We start from the raw sequence: 12,083 nt of genomic DNA, 5'->3' as shown, positions 1-12,083 counted from the left end.
ACGCCCCGGTAAACGCCTCTGCGCAAAGACACGTGATGCACGGAGGCGGGGCCTGAGGCCTCTCCCCACCGCGCAGGCTCTGGGAAGTTCGAAGCGGGGAAGCTTCCTCCCCGGGGCCGCGGGTGGCGGTTAGGGAACCAGGGAGCCAGGCCCCATAGGAGGATTGCGAAAGGAGCACCTAGTCCCAATTTCTACCTCAGAATCCGCGGTTCCTTAACACGTCGCATCCTGGAGTTCTAAAACCTGTTCTGAATATGAATTTTAAAACGAATGAAAAAAGTGTGTAATGATTCAGACTTCCCTACCGAGCCTCCCCCGAAAGAAGTTATGTAGGAGAGCAATAATTAAAAACCAGGTAGTGACACTACCAGTGCTTTCGATCGTTACACTGTGTTTTTGTTTTTTGTTTTTTTTTAAATCTCAGTAACCATACCAGATGACAGCTCTCTTTTCCAGAATATAAACTGAGGGCTGAGTCCCTTACAACGGGATGCCGTGGATGGTGGGGCTCCAAGAGATATTTTAGGGATGAGAAAACAACCCAGAGGGGCCGTACTTCCTCAGGATCTTCTAGTTGGCCAAACCTGAGCTAGAGGTGTGCGAATTCCCAGCTTTCCTCCTGCTGCACCAGGCACCCTGGAGCGAGGCTCTTCCCGACGTTTTCTCTGGAGTATGCTTGGGAGGCAGGGGCCGGGGCGGGTCTTTTCTGAAAAGTTAAGACAACATCAGTGTCTTAGTAACATCAATGTTAAACGGATTTTGATAGCTGGAACACAAGTGAGAGGGAAAGATGTTAAAATAGAACACAAGTATTGTTTTTTCGAGCGCGGCATCCAATAGGAATTTCGAAACCAGCAAAGCACGTGGCCCTCTGACTAGTGGAGAGAACCAAATGCGATTTTGCAAATACCGAACAAGGGCGCCACCTGATGGGCATGGGGACTCATTGACCCAGAACCACGGTCCATAAATTGAAAATTTCCATCCAAGGCTTATTTCCGTGTGACTAAAAGTCATATTTCCTGTTCTCCTCCTTCCAAGTAAACATGCCATTAAAATCCAAAGGCTCTTCACTTATTAAATTAAGACTGTATTTGTTTGGGGAATTTTATTCTTTGTGGTCAATGTTGCTTTAGCCTCTGATATAAATAAAAATGTTTTCTTTCCTGATGCTTTTAATTCTTTTCTAATTTTATAAATATGTTTTGTCCCCCACCCCACACCTGCTGCCCCCAAGCAATCCTGCTTTCATATGGGTTTGTATTTGGGCCCCTATCCAAGCTTTTGTTTAATAAAAGTTCCATGGCAACAAAAGGTTTGGACTAGATTGTTGCTGAGGTCCCTTTCAGCTCTAAGATTGTGAAATTCTATTAAATAGTTGCTGTTCTCAGTACTTATTTGGATCCCTCAAACCATTTTTCTTCTCTAAACATTCGAATGGGACTTGCCCCACAAGTTTTCTTATTGTCTCTAACCTTAGAGACCCAAGTATTTTCTGATGCTTCTTCAAAAAGCCCCTGTTTTAAGGGTGTGACTGGGTTAAGTCCCCCTCTGAGCTGCTGCTCTGTGCTCTCCCACTCCTGAACAAGGCATTTCTCACACTATTCATGCCCTTTCTTCCCCTCCAAGGCCCCACTCAAGAGTAGTTCAAAATCTCCATTATCTTCCTCAGGCAGCTAATGCCAGATTTACCTACCATGGATTAACCAGATATCATATAAGATACCTGTCTGTCCCTTGAAACCAGTTCTAAAACACTTGCAAAATAAGGAACCTGTAACAAGCCAACAATAAAATGGAACTATTTCAGGGTCTTCGAAGATGGTTGGACCATTCAGAATGTGATAACAGCAGTTTCAAAGCCATAAGTTAAGAAAACATCCCAGTGGCCATGTTCTTCTAGAATTTTGTTGGTGGGATAGGTTAAGTTTAAATAGTTTCATTGGTATAAATTATTCTTTTGCAACATGATGTGCCATAATGCCTAGTATGCCATATGAATCACAAAACTGGAATGCATTTTTAAATGTCATGTGAAATTCATTCTTTTCCCCAAGCTATATCAACCTCAAATTCACCTGAGCTCCAGAAACACGTACTTGCTGTTTTTTCAGAAACACAGAAGTCTGCCTCACTGAAGCACTGCAGCCATGTTTTATTCTTCTAGAGCCTTAGAAAACTGTCCCTCTTCTGAGCCTCACTCTCTTTTTGTTCTCACTCTCTTCTCTAAGCTTTGAAAGATGCCCCTGTTAGTGCTTCTGAATCTTGGAAACAACAACAAAAATAGCAAACAAAATCCTTGTGCTTCCCCCAGTACTATGTCTCCCAAATCCTAAATTTCATCCTTACTAATCTCTAATGTCAGAAACATTTCTTTTCTACAAATTTCTGCCATCTCTTTTCACTTCCTTCTCCTCAGTGTGACCAGTTCCACTTACAGCCCTTGGGGACAAAATGAAACTATATTTCTGAAGTCTTAAAACCTAACCAGGACTCTTTCTTCAAAAAAATTGATTTTTAATAAGATTTTATTTATTTATTTTCAGAGTGGGAAGGGAGGGAGATAGAGAGAGAGAAACATCAATGTGCGATTGCTGGGGTTATAGCCTGCAACCCAGGCATGTACCCTGGCTGGGAATCGAACCTGCGACACTTTGGTTCACAGCCCATGCTCAATCCACTGAGCTATGCCAGCCAGGGCGATTTATTTATTTTTAGAACGAAGGAAAGGGAAGGAGTAAGAGAGGGAGTAAAACATCAATGTGTGGTTGCCTCGTGCATGACCCCCACTGGGGACCTGGCCCACAACCCAGACATGTGCCCTGATTGGGAATCCAACTGGAGACTCTTTGGTTTACAGGACCAGAACTCTTTCTAATTATCATTACTATTTATTAAGTATTTATTATGTTCCAGGCACCATCTGAAGTGCTTTCCATATATTTTCTCACTTAAAATTCACAACAATCCCATGAGATAGCTATTATCCCTATTTTACACTTCAGAAAACAATCTTGGAGATGAATAACTTGTCTAAGGTCATCCCCCTGGCACGCGGTGAACTGGAATTCAAACCTTGGTCTATTTCATTCTACAACCCACTCCCTTCCCGCTGCCTGTACATTGGCCCAGACTAGACCACTGGATCCTCTGAACTCTGTGACACACAGTTTCCCTTGAGCTCAGATTCCAAAATGCGGTAGACAGAATAATGACTCTTCAAATGATATCCACATCCCAAACCTAGAACTTGTGAATATGTCACCTTAAATGGCAAAAAAGAGCCTTTGCAAATGTGATCAAGTTAAGGATCTTGAGCTGGGGAGATTATCCTAGATTATCCTGATGAGCTGGTTATAATCACAAGGGTCCTTATGAAGTGGAAGAGGGAAGCAGGAGGGTCAAACCAGGACATGTGACAATGGAAGCAGAAATCAAAGAAAAAGAGAGAGATTTCGAGATGCTTGTTTTGGTTTTGAAGATGGAGGAAGGAGCCGAGAATCAATGCATGAAGGTGGCCTCTGGAAGCTGAAAAAGGCAAGGAAACAGATTCTCCCCCAGAGCCTTTAGGAAAAGCACAGCTCTGCCAACAATTGGAGTTTTGGATTACTGACCTCCAGAACTGTAAGATATTAAATCTGTATTGTTTTAAGCCACTAAATTTGTGGTAGTTTAGCACATTAACGTTTAAGAACCATAGGTTCTGTGGTAGATTAAACATGGCCACACATTCTTTGCAGCTGCTTCAGGTAAGTGGTGAGACCATTTTTCCAGTTCTTGACTCTGACTAGCCACATGACTTGCTTTGACCAATGGAAATTGACAGAATTGGTTTGTATTATGAGTTTAGGCCTCAGGAGATGGCAGCTTCCCTCTCATGCTATTAAATGCTGCCACCACGTGGACAAATCTGAACTAGCTTGGTGGAGAATCCTCAGCCAACTCCACTGTCAGACAAGGGAAAGGGGCCACCACCACATAGCAGGCACAGCCAGCAGAAGAACCAAATCAACAAACCCTCAAGAACTGTGAGCAAATCAGATGATTGTTTTAAGCCACCGAGTTTTGGGATGCTGCAGTAAATAAATGATACCAGTACTTTGGAAAAATATCAATTCCTACCTACCCTCCCTACACTCCAACCCCACCAGATCTAATGATTAAGAATTTCCTGGTAAGAGGCTCTACCAGTGTTTCTGTTGTGGCTGTTGTTCACCCACCAGGTTTGGAACTCACCAGTGTAGACCTTGGAGACCAAGTCCTACTGGACCTTGGAAACACATTAAACCTTTCCTCTCCCTCACCCAAGGATATTACCTTCTCATTGCTTTCAGAAAGTGATAAGGGAGAGAAACCTTGATGCAAGGGAAGCACAGACTGATCACCTCCTGTGGGCCCTATGCCCCGGGACCAGGCGTCAAACCTGCAACCTAGGTACATGTGAATGTACCTTACTGTGAATCAAAATGCAAGCTTTTGGTTACAGGACAACACTCCAGTCAACTGAGCCACACCAGCCAGGGCTAAGCCTGCTTTATTCATGGCACCTGGGCCAAGGAAATCAATTCTCTATCACTTATGTACAGGTCAGGCCTGAAAAATTTGCAATTTTTCTATTGCAAATATTTAAAAAATGTAACTGCTCAAATAATATGTATCATAAACATTTTTAAAAATTTAAGCATTAGGGCTAAATTCAGGTATGGCCTGAATTTAAATTACGGCCTGTTCTCTTTCCATTTCTTGGTTCTGTACTCCTTCATACTGACTTCATTTTCAGACCTCTCCCGTTCAAACAAAATAATCGGTTCAGTAGAAAAGCTCTCTCAGTAGTTTCCACTATGTCTCACTGTATACCATTGGCTTTGATTGGATCTACCCTTGAACCAAATCTGCAGCCCGGAAAGTGCAATGCTCTGATGGGTCAGGCCTGGGCCACCTGGAGCCAACAGCAGGGTCATCTGCAGGACATTGGACAGAGAGTTAGGAAGATGCTGATTCTCCAGAGAAATTTGCTACTGTGGGTTCCAGAAAGGGGATAAATGGATGTTGGGCAGTGAAACCAACTGACATTTACTACAGCTGGACATTGGAGACTAACTCCATCTGTGTCACCTAAATCCTGATCCACACTAGGCTCACCTGGCTGCTACAAATCTTTCACCTCCTCAAAATTCCAATGCCTGGACACCAGGCCTTGAAATGCATCTCACTACATCAGCTGAACAGTGGACAGCAAAGGCCCACAAAGACGCCCCCCATGCACTGCCGAGCAATTCGTGAAGTGCTTCCCACGCGTGGTCATGTAAGTGCAGCGACTAAGGGCCCTGCCAGTGTGTCTCTGCGGCTGTGACCCTCTAATTTCATGCGCCTCTTTGTTTTATCATAAAAGCCAGGTTAAGGGATGTTCCAGTCAAGCATTTTTCCCAGAAAGCTCATCCATTAGGGGAGTTAAAATTAACTGGAGTGTACAAAGATGGGGAATAATGTTCTTATCTGAATTGCTCACAGGGAGACACCATACGCGCCTGGAAGAAACACTTGGGTGAGCGCCTTGTGAGAACAGTCGAGGCACAAGCTCAAAACTCCCAAGAGACACCAGGAAAACTAGTGATGTCTAAACCTCCTTGGAAGGAGTATGGGCCTGTGTGTCTGCGGGAACTCAGGGGCTTTCTTCCCTCCTTGGAACAAAGAAGCAAACATCTGGGTGTGTGGGAAATCCAGGTGTTTCACCTTGCCCTGATTATAATGACACGCGCATGGGTCTGCCTCACTTTTTGAGACAGAGACCTTGTCTGATCAAATGGTGAGTGGGTTAAGTACAAATTGGTATTTATGAAATAGTCACGTGGACACAAAGTACAGCACAGGGAATATATTCAATAATATTGTAATAGCTACATACAGTGCTAGGTGGGTAATTAAAATATCAGGGGGAACACTTTGTAAGGTATGATTGTCTAAACACTATGCTGTACACCTGAAATAAATACAAAATATTGAATGGAAACTGTAAGTGAAAAATAAAATAATAATTTTCACATTCTCCATGTCAAGCACAGTACCCAATACAGTACCCATCTTCTCAGCGAAGATGTTGATGTCACCAGAATTTTAGAAACTACCCACTGATCAGTGGAAATCTCAGTCTTACCATCCACTGCTCTCTGCGAAATTGTATTACTTGTGGGCCATCCAGACCCAGAGGTCTTCTCTTTTGTGTGCTTGCTTGCTTTTTAAGACGAAATCTGCTCTTGCCCTGTCAAGCCTAGAAACACAGTCCTAGGCCGAGGGCCCTCCAGGAGCCACAGAGAACAGGAAACATGTTTCCATTGGGCCTGGAAAGCAGCCTCTGTCCTTCCGGCCTGCAGAGCTCCTCTTGGGTTTCTCCATTGTCCAGAGCCCTGCGGCTGCTCTCTCCCCTGAACCACCACCATTTGCTGCTCTTCTAGCTACAGACAGCACTGCTGAATTGGGAAATCACGGTTTTCAATAAAGAAAAAACACCCCTTTAAAAAGCTGCACTTACATATCTTATTTGTGCTCCTTTACCAAAATGAGCATGAAGTTCAAGAAAGACACACTGAAATAAGAGCAACAGGTCCTCACAAGGAGCGTGCCCAGAAATGTCATGGCCCTGGGAACTGGAGACTGATGGAAAGGAAACTTGCTTTTATAATATAGACTTCTAGAAGAGGAAATTGTTTTCATTTTTCCCTGGGATTTGATAACTGGAAGGCAAGACATTTCACACTCTCATACAGTCCTAGTTTAAACTAATAGCTTTATCTGTAGAAAGACCCATACTTCCTAGAAGACACCATAAACATTAATGAGATCCAAAACCACAGTTTCAGCTTCCTGTCCTCCAGATGTGTGTGCCAAAGTAATTCCATCAAGTGTCTTTTTATAGACAAGGCCCTTTGCTAGGTGCCTAGAAGGTTCTAGATGTTCAACTCCACACCATGATTCCATGGATGCTCCTTCTTTCTCCTTTGTTTTTTAAAAATATTTTATTGTTTATGCTATTAGAGTTGTCTCAATTTCCACCCCCTTTACCCCTTGCTCTCAGCCCCACACTCCCTCAGGCAATCCCCATGCCATTGTCCACGTCCATGGGTCATACATGTTCTATGTCCAATCCCTTCACCTTCTTACAACCAGCCCCCACCTCCCCCCACCCCTCTTACAGCTGTCAGTCTGTTCCATGTTTCTATGCCTCTCGTTCTCTATTTTTCTCATTAGTTAATTTTGTTCATTAGATTCCAGATAAAAGTGACATTAATGGTATTTATCTTTCATAGACTGGCTTATTTCACTTAGCATAATGTTCTCCAGGTTCATCCATGCTATCTCAAAAGGTAAGAGTTTATTTTATTTTATTTTATTATTTTTTATTTTATTAACCACTGAGCAGTATTCCACTGTGTAAATGTTCCACAGCTTTTTTTACCCACTCATCTACTGATGGGCACTCAAGCTGCTTCCAGATCTCAGCTATTATAAGTAATGGTGCTATGAACATAGGGGTGCATATATTCTTTCAAACTGGTGTTTCAGGATTCTTAGAATATAGTCCCAGAAGTGGACTCACTGGATCAAAAGACAGTCCATTTTTAGTTTTTTGAGGAAATTCCATCCTGTTTTCCACAGTGGCTGCACCAGTCTGCAATCCCACCAACAACAGTGCACTAGGGTCCCCTTTTCTCCACATCCTCTCCTTTGTTTTTCAGTCACTAAGGGTCCATCTTCTTGACTCACAGTCATCAAATTTATACCTATTACAGGAATTTACCAGTTTCCACCCACTTTTCCTAAACAGTTTCTTCTCTGGCTCCACCTGCCTTCCCTGCACTGCACCTCCCAGGTCATCGATGTATTTCACTATGGGACCATACTGTACATGGGGCGTTAGTATATCCTGTGTAAAATTTGAGACACATCAATGCCAAAAAAAGTACTCATTTTTCCTTGGAAATTCAAATTTAGCTGGGTACTTTGTATTTTTTGGTTGTTAAACCTGGAAACCCTAGGTGTAGGGAATAAAATCTTCATCTGAAATACTTTGAATTAGACTTGAAATCTGGTCTTACAAAATCACCCCAGGTAACTCCCCCCTCCCACCTTCTCTCCAAAACACAAACTCTCACACACACTCAAATGCATATCATCTTATTCCCTAAATCTTTTTCTAATTTTTGAATTTTTTTATTTACTAATTTTTTTTTATATGGATTGGTTGCTTCCCGGACAGACCTGGACAGGCGATTGAACCCATAGCCTAAGGCATGTGCTCTGACCCGGAAGCAAACTCACAGCCTTTCATCTATGGGACAACCCTCCAGCCAACTGAACTGCACTGGCCAGGGCTATTCGCTAATTTTTAAGAGTAAATTTTACACCCCCAAAGTGCACGGGTCTTCAATGTATATGTTGATGAGTTTTGACAATTGGGTAACCCTGTGAGCACACACCCTAATCAAGATATAAACTATTTCTGCAGCCCCTTTGTGCCCCTTTCCAGTTGATTCTCTTGCCCCAGAGACATCGCCCCAGATTGGTGCTGTTTGTTCTTGAGCTTCACACAAGCAGCACAGCGAGCACCCCTTAGTCTCTGGCTTCTTTCTCTCAACACGATGCTGTCAAGTTGCACATCTCAGCCGTTGGTTCTTTTTATTAATTGTTTTATTGTTACCCTGTTACAATTGTCCCAGTTTTTCCCCCTTTGCCCTCCTCCACACAGCCCACCCCTGATAGTTCATTCTTTTTAGGAGGAGGAGTCTGCTGAGTAGACAGACCACGATTTGTTTATCCAGTTGCCTGTCAGTGAACGTTTGGGCTGTTCCAACTTTGCAGCTACTGTGTTTAAAGTTCCTACGAACACTGTGTACAGACCTTTTGTGAGTACATGTTTTTATTTCACTTGTATTAGGTTTCTGGGGCTGCTGTAACAGATTGCCACAACTGGATGGCTGAAAACAACAGACATTTATTCTCTCTCAGTTTAGGAGGCCGGAAGTCGGGAAAGTGTCAGCGTGGTTGGTTTCTTCCAGAGGCTTGGAGGGAGAGTCTGTTGACGTCTCTCTTCTAGCTCCTGGAGGTTGCCAGTAGTCCTTTGTGTCCCTAGGCTTGTGGCCACATCACTCCAGAGTCTGCTGTCACATGTCAGTAGTCACGTGGAGCCCGAGGGACAGTGGAGTGGAAGGTGGGTAGGGAAGCAGGGAAATGGGGCCACCTGACTAGCTGTGCCAGTTCTTGCCTCAACCCTGCATTTACAGGCTCTCTGCTGGCCGGGCCTACCAACCCTAGGCTGGGCTGAGGTCACTGAGCCAGCACTGTAAACAGAGGAGCAGTCACCAACGCTTGCAGCCAGGAAGCCGGTGTGCCAGCCCTCTCCGCGCAGTTCACCCACTCTGTACATCCACCCCTGTAGGAGCTTTACATCTTCCAGCCTCCTCATGCTCCAGGGGTGTTGCTCAGTCCCAGAATCTAGAAACTCTTGCTTTCAAGTCCCCTAGAAAGGAAATATTAAACAAAAGCCAGCCTGTCTGGGCTTGGCTTTGCTGTAGATAGCACAACACTAGAGGAATGAAGACATTCAGAAAAATGTTCACAGCACTTGTCCCCGCTCGTCCCCTGGGCCTCTTTTATTTTTGTCCTCTGTTGTGTGATCTGTGCAGTTCTACCTAGGTTTCATCACAGGACCCAAAAGTACAGCGAGCATCAGTTAAAAGGGAGTATTTCTCTCAGGCTCAGGAGGCATTTGAAATCCTGACTTTGAGGTTTAGGAAGCACCTTGACTCAGCCCCAGAAGTTTTGGTCTCGACTCTGCCGGTCCCCTGCCTGGCCTTCCCTCGAAACTCATGTCCAACTTCAGGGCTTCCAGCCCCTCGGGCACCCTTGCACTTGGCCTTTCCCTTCACCCTGCCACAGAATCAGGTCAGGAGCTTAAAGATCTGTGGGAGCGTTGGCCATCTTTTAAGGCAGGTTTCCTTTATTCATAGAGTTTTCCGAAAGTCCATTAGGTCCCGAGAGTTTCCAATGACGGGTTGCTGCCACAGGTGGTGGAGAACATCTTCACCTCACATCAGTCCTTCCAGATCTGCCCCAGGCAAGGGACAAACTACCTCTCTGGGCTGTGGAAGGTTTTACTTCTGACAGCTGCATGACCTTCTCCCGCCCAATTGCTAGTGTCCAAGGACTCCCACTGGCCTCACCTGGGATCCTCCAGACCCATTAGCCTTTGGGGGTGTGAGCTGGGGGAGGCTGTGAAGAAGAAACAGGATTTTAAAAGCCCAGAAGAATATGTAGTTCGGGCAGTCCCCAAAGGACAGAAAGGACAGGAAGGCATCATACTCACAAAGAAAGTCTTCATATCCCTGAAGTGGTGCTGGGCAAGTGAGGCAGGCCGGCTGGGAAGTCTCGGCCAGCCGCCAACCTGGCCAGGGAGACCAAGCAACAGAGCAGTGCTGAGCTGGCCGTGGTGGTGCCCTGCCTTCTGTGAGTTGGGCTCATTGCTTGGTTTTGCAAGAGCAAGGCCTTGATGTGTAGACCTTTACCTACTGTGTCCCTCTATATTGTGGTTTCAGTGGGACCTTCCCATTCATAAAAAATCCCCAGAGTCACAGATTTCCTGGCAAAGGTTTTTTCTGATTAAAGCTCCTCCCTTCCCTAGACCTCTCCAACTGTGCATTAGTCAAACATCTTAGGTTTTTAAATTTTCAATTTTTGTGAGAATGTAAAGTACAGAATACAGAATACAGTCAGTAATATTGTAATAACTGTGTATGGTGCCAGGTGGGCACTAGACTTATTGATTACTTTGTAAGTTATTTAAATGTCTAACTACTATGCTATACACCTGAAACCAATAACCAGTATAATATTGAATGTGAACTGTAATTGAAGAGTAAAAACAATAAAACAAATTTTCAATTTTTGTATTGTAAGCAAAAGAGCTAGTGGAGGATGATTCCTGGGAGAAGAGTTGGACTGTGTACATCTATTGCTTCTATCACAGTGACATGAACAAACTGGCTACTTTCGGGACACACTGGGACTGAGAAATGCTTGAGGTCCTATATTAGTTCATTGCTGCATAACAAACCATCCCCAAGCTTAACAGGTTAAAACAACAATTACTTACTATCTCATGGTTTTTCTGATCAGGTATTCAGACAGGGAATAGTGAAATAGCTAGTCTCTGCTCCCTGATAGCTAGAGCCTCAGCTGGAAGACTTGAAAATTGTGGGGTATGTCAACTTGCTCAGGGTTGGAGGCGGCCTCCCCAAGTGTGGCCCGGTTGGGGTGCAAGGGGACAGGGCTTTTGGACTTTGGTCTTGGGGCTGCAGTGCTTCAGAATAAAGGCCTGGTGGGTCAGAAGTGCAGGGGAAGCTGGAGGTGGGGCTGGCCCCTCTGCTGGATTAAGGACCCTTCCAATAAGGGTGGTGGGCAGACACTGTGAGGGCCTAACCTTTGGATGGTCAATGTGGAATTCTCCTTTGTGCAACTATATAATTTCATATAGCAATTAGGATATTTTTCTTGGAGGATAGACACTCTGCTCTGAAGTTTTCATATGCAAAATTTGATTTAGTAGTGGCCAGGTGTTTAAATCTTTGCCTCTAGGGCACACAGCTGCCCCTCTCAGGGAAATCCAAACCCTCACCCCTGTCTGAGATTGATTTTTTTTTTACTAATAGTTACTATTTATTGGAAACTTGCAAAGCACTGTGCAACATCTCACACATGTTGTCTCTGTTGTTTTTCATGGAAGCCCCATGAGGAAGGCATGGTGTCCACAGGCCACAGAGAACACAAGAGTTTCAGGAAGAATAAGCTGTTGGTGTATGATGGCATGGCCAGTAGAGGCCAAACCATCATTTGATCCTCATCATCTCAGAGTTTTTCAGTAAGTCACTCCAGTTAATAAACCCCTAAGTAACACAATTACTTTGGAAACAAAAGCCCTAAATAATGCCTGAACCCAAAAGGTACAAACAAATCGCCAACAATACTTTAAGTGAGACATTTAAAGATCGTCTGTAGCTTTTTATCTCACGAGGGGCAATCTGGGACAAGAG

This window comes from Phyllostomus discolor, chromosome 14 (assembly GCF_004126475.2).
Source record: "Phyllostomus discolor isolate MPI-MPIP mPhyDis1 chromosome 14, mPhyDis1.pri.v3, whole genome shotgun sequence".
Taxonomy (NCBI): Eukaryota; Metazoa; Chordata; class Mammalia; order Chiroptera; family Phyllostomidae; genus Phyllostomus; species Phyllostomus discolor.
Note: the sequence above shows the minus strand (reverse complement) of the source record.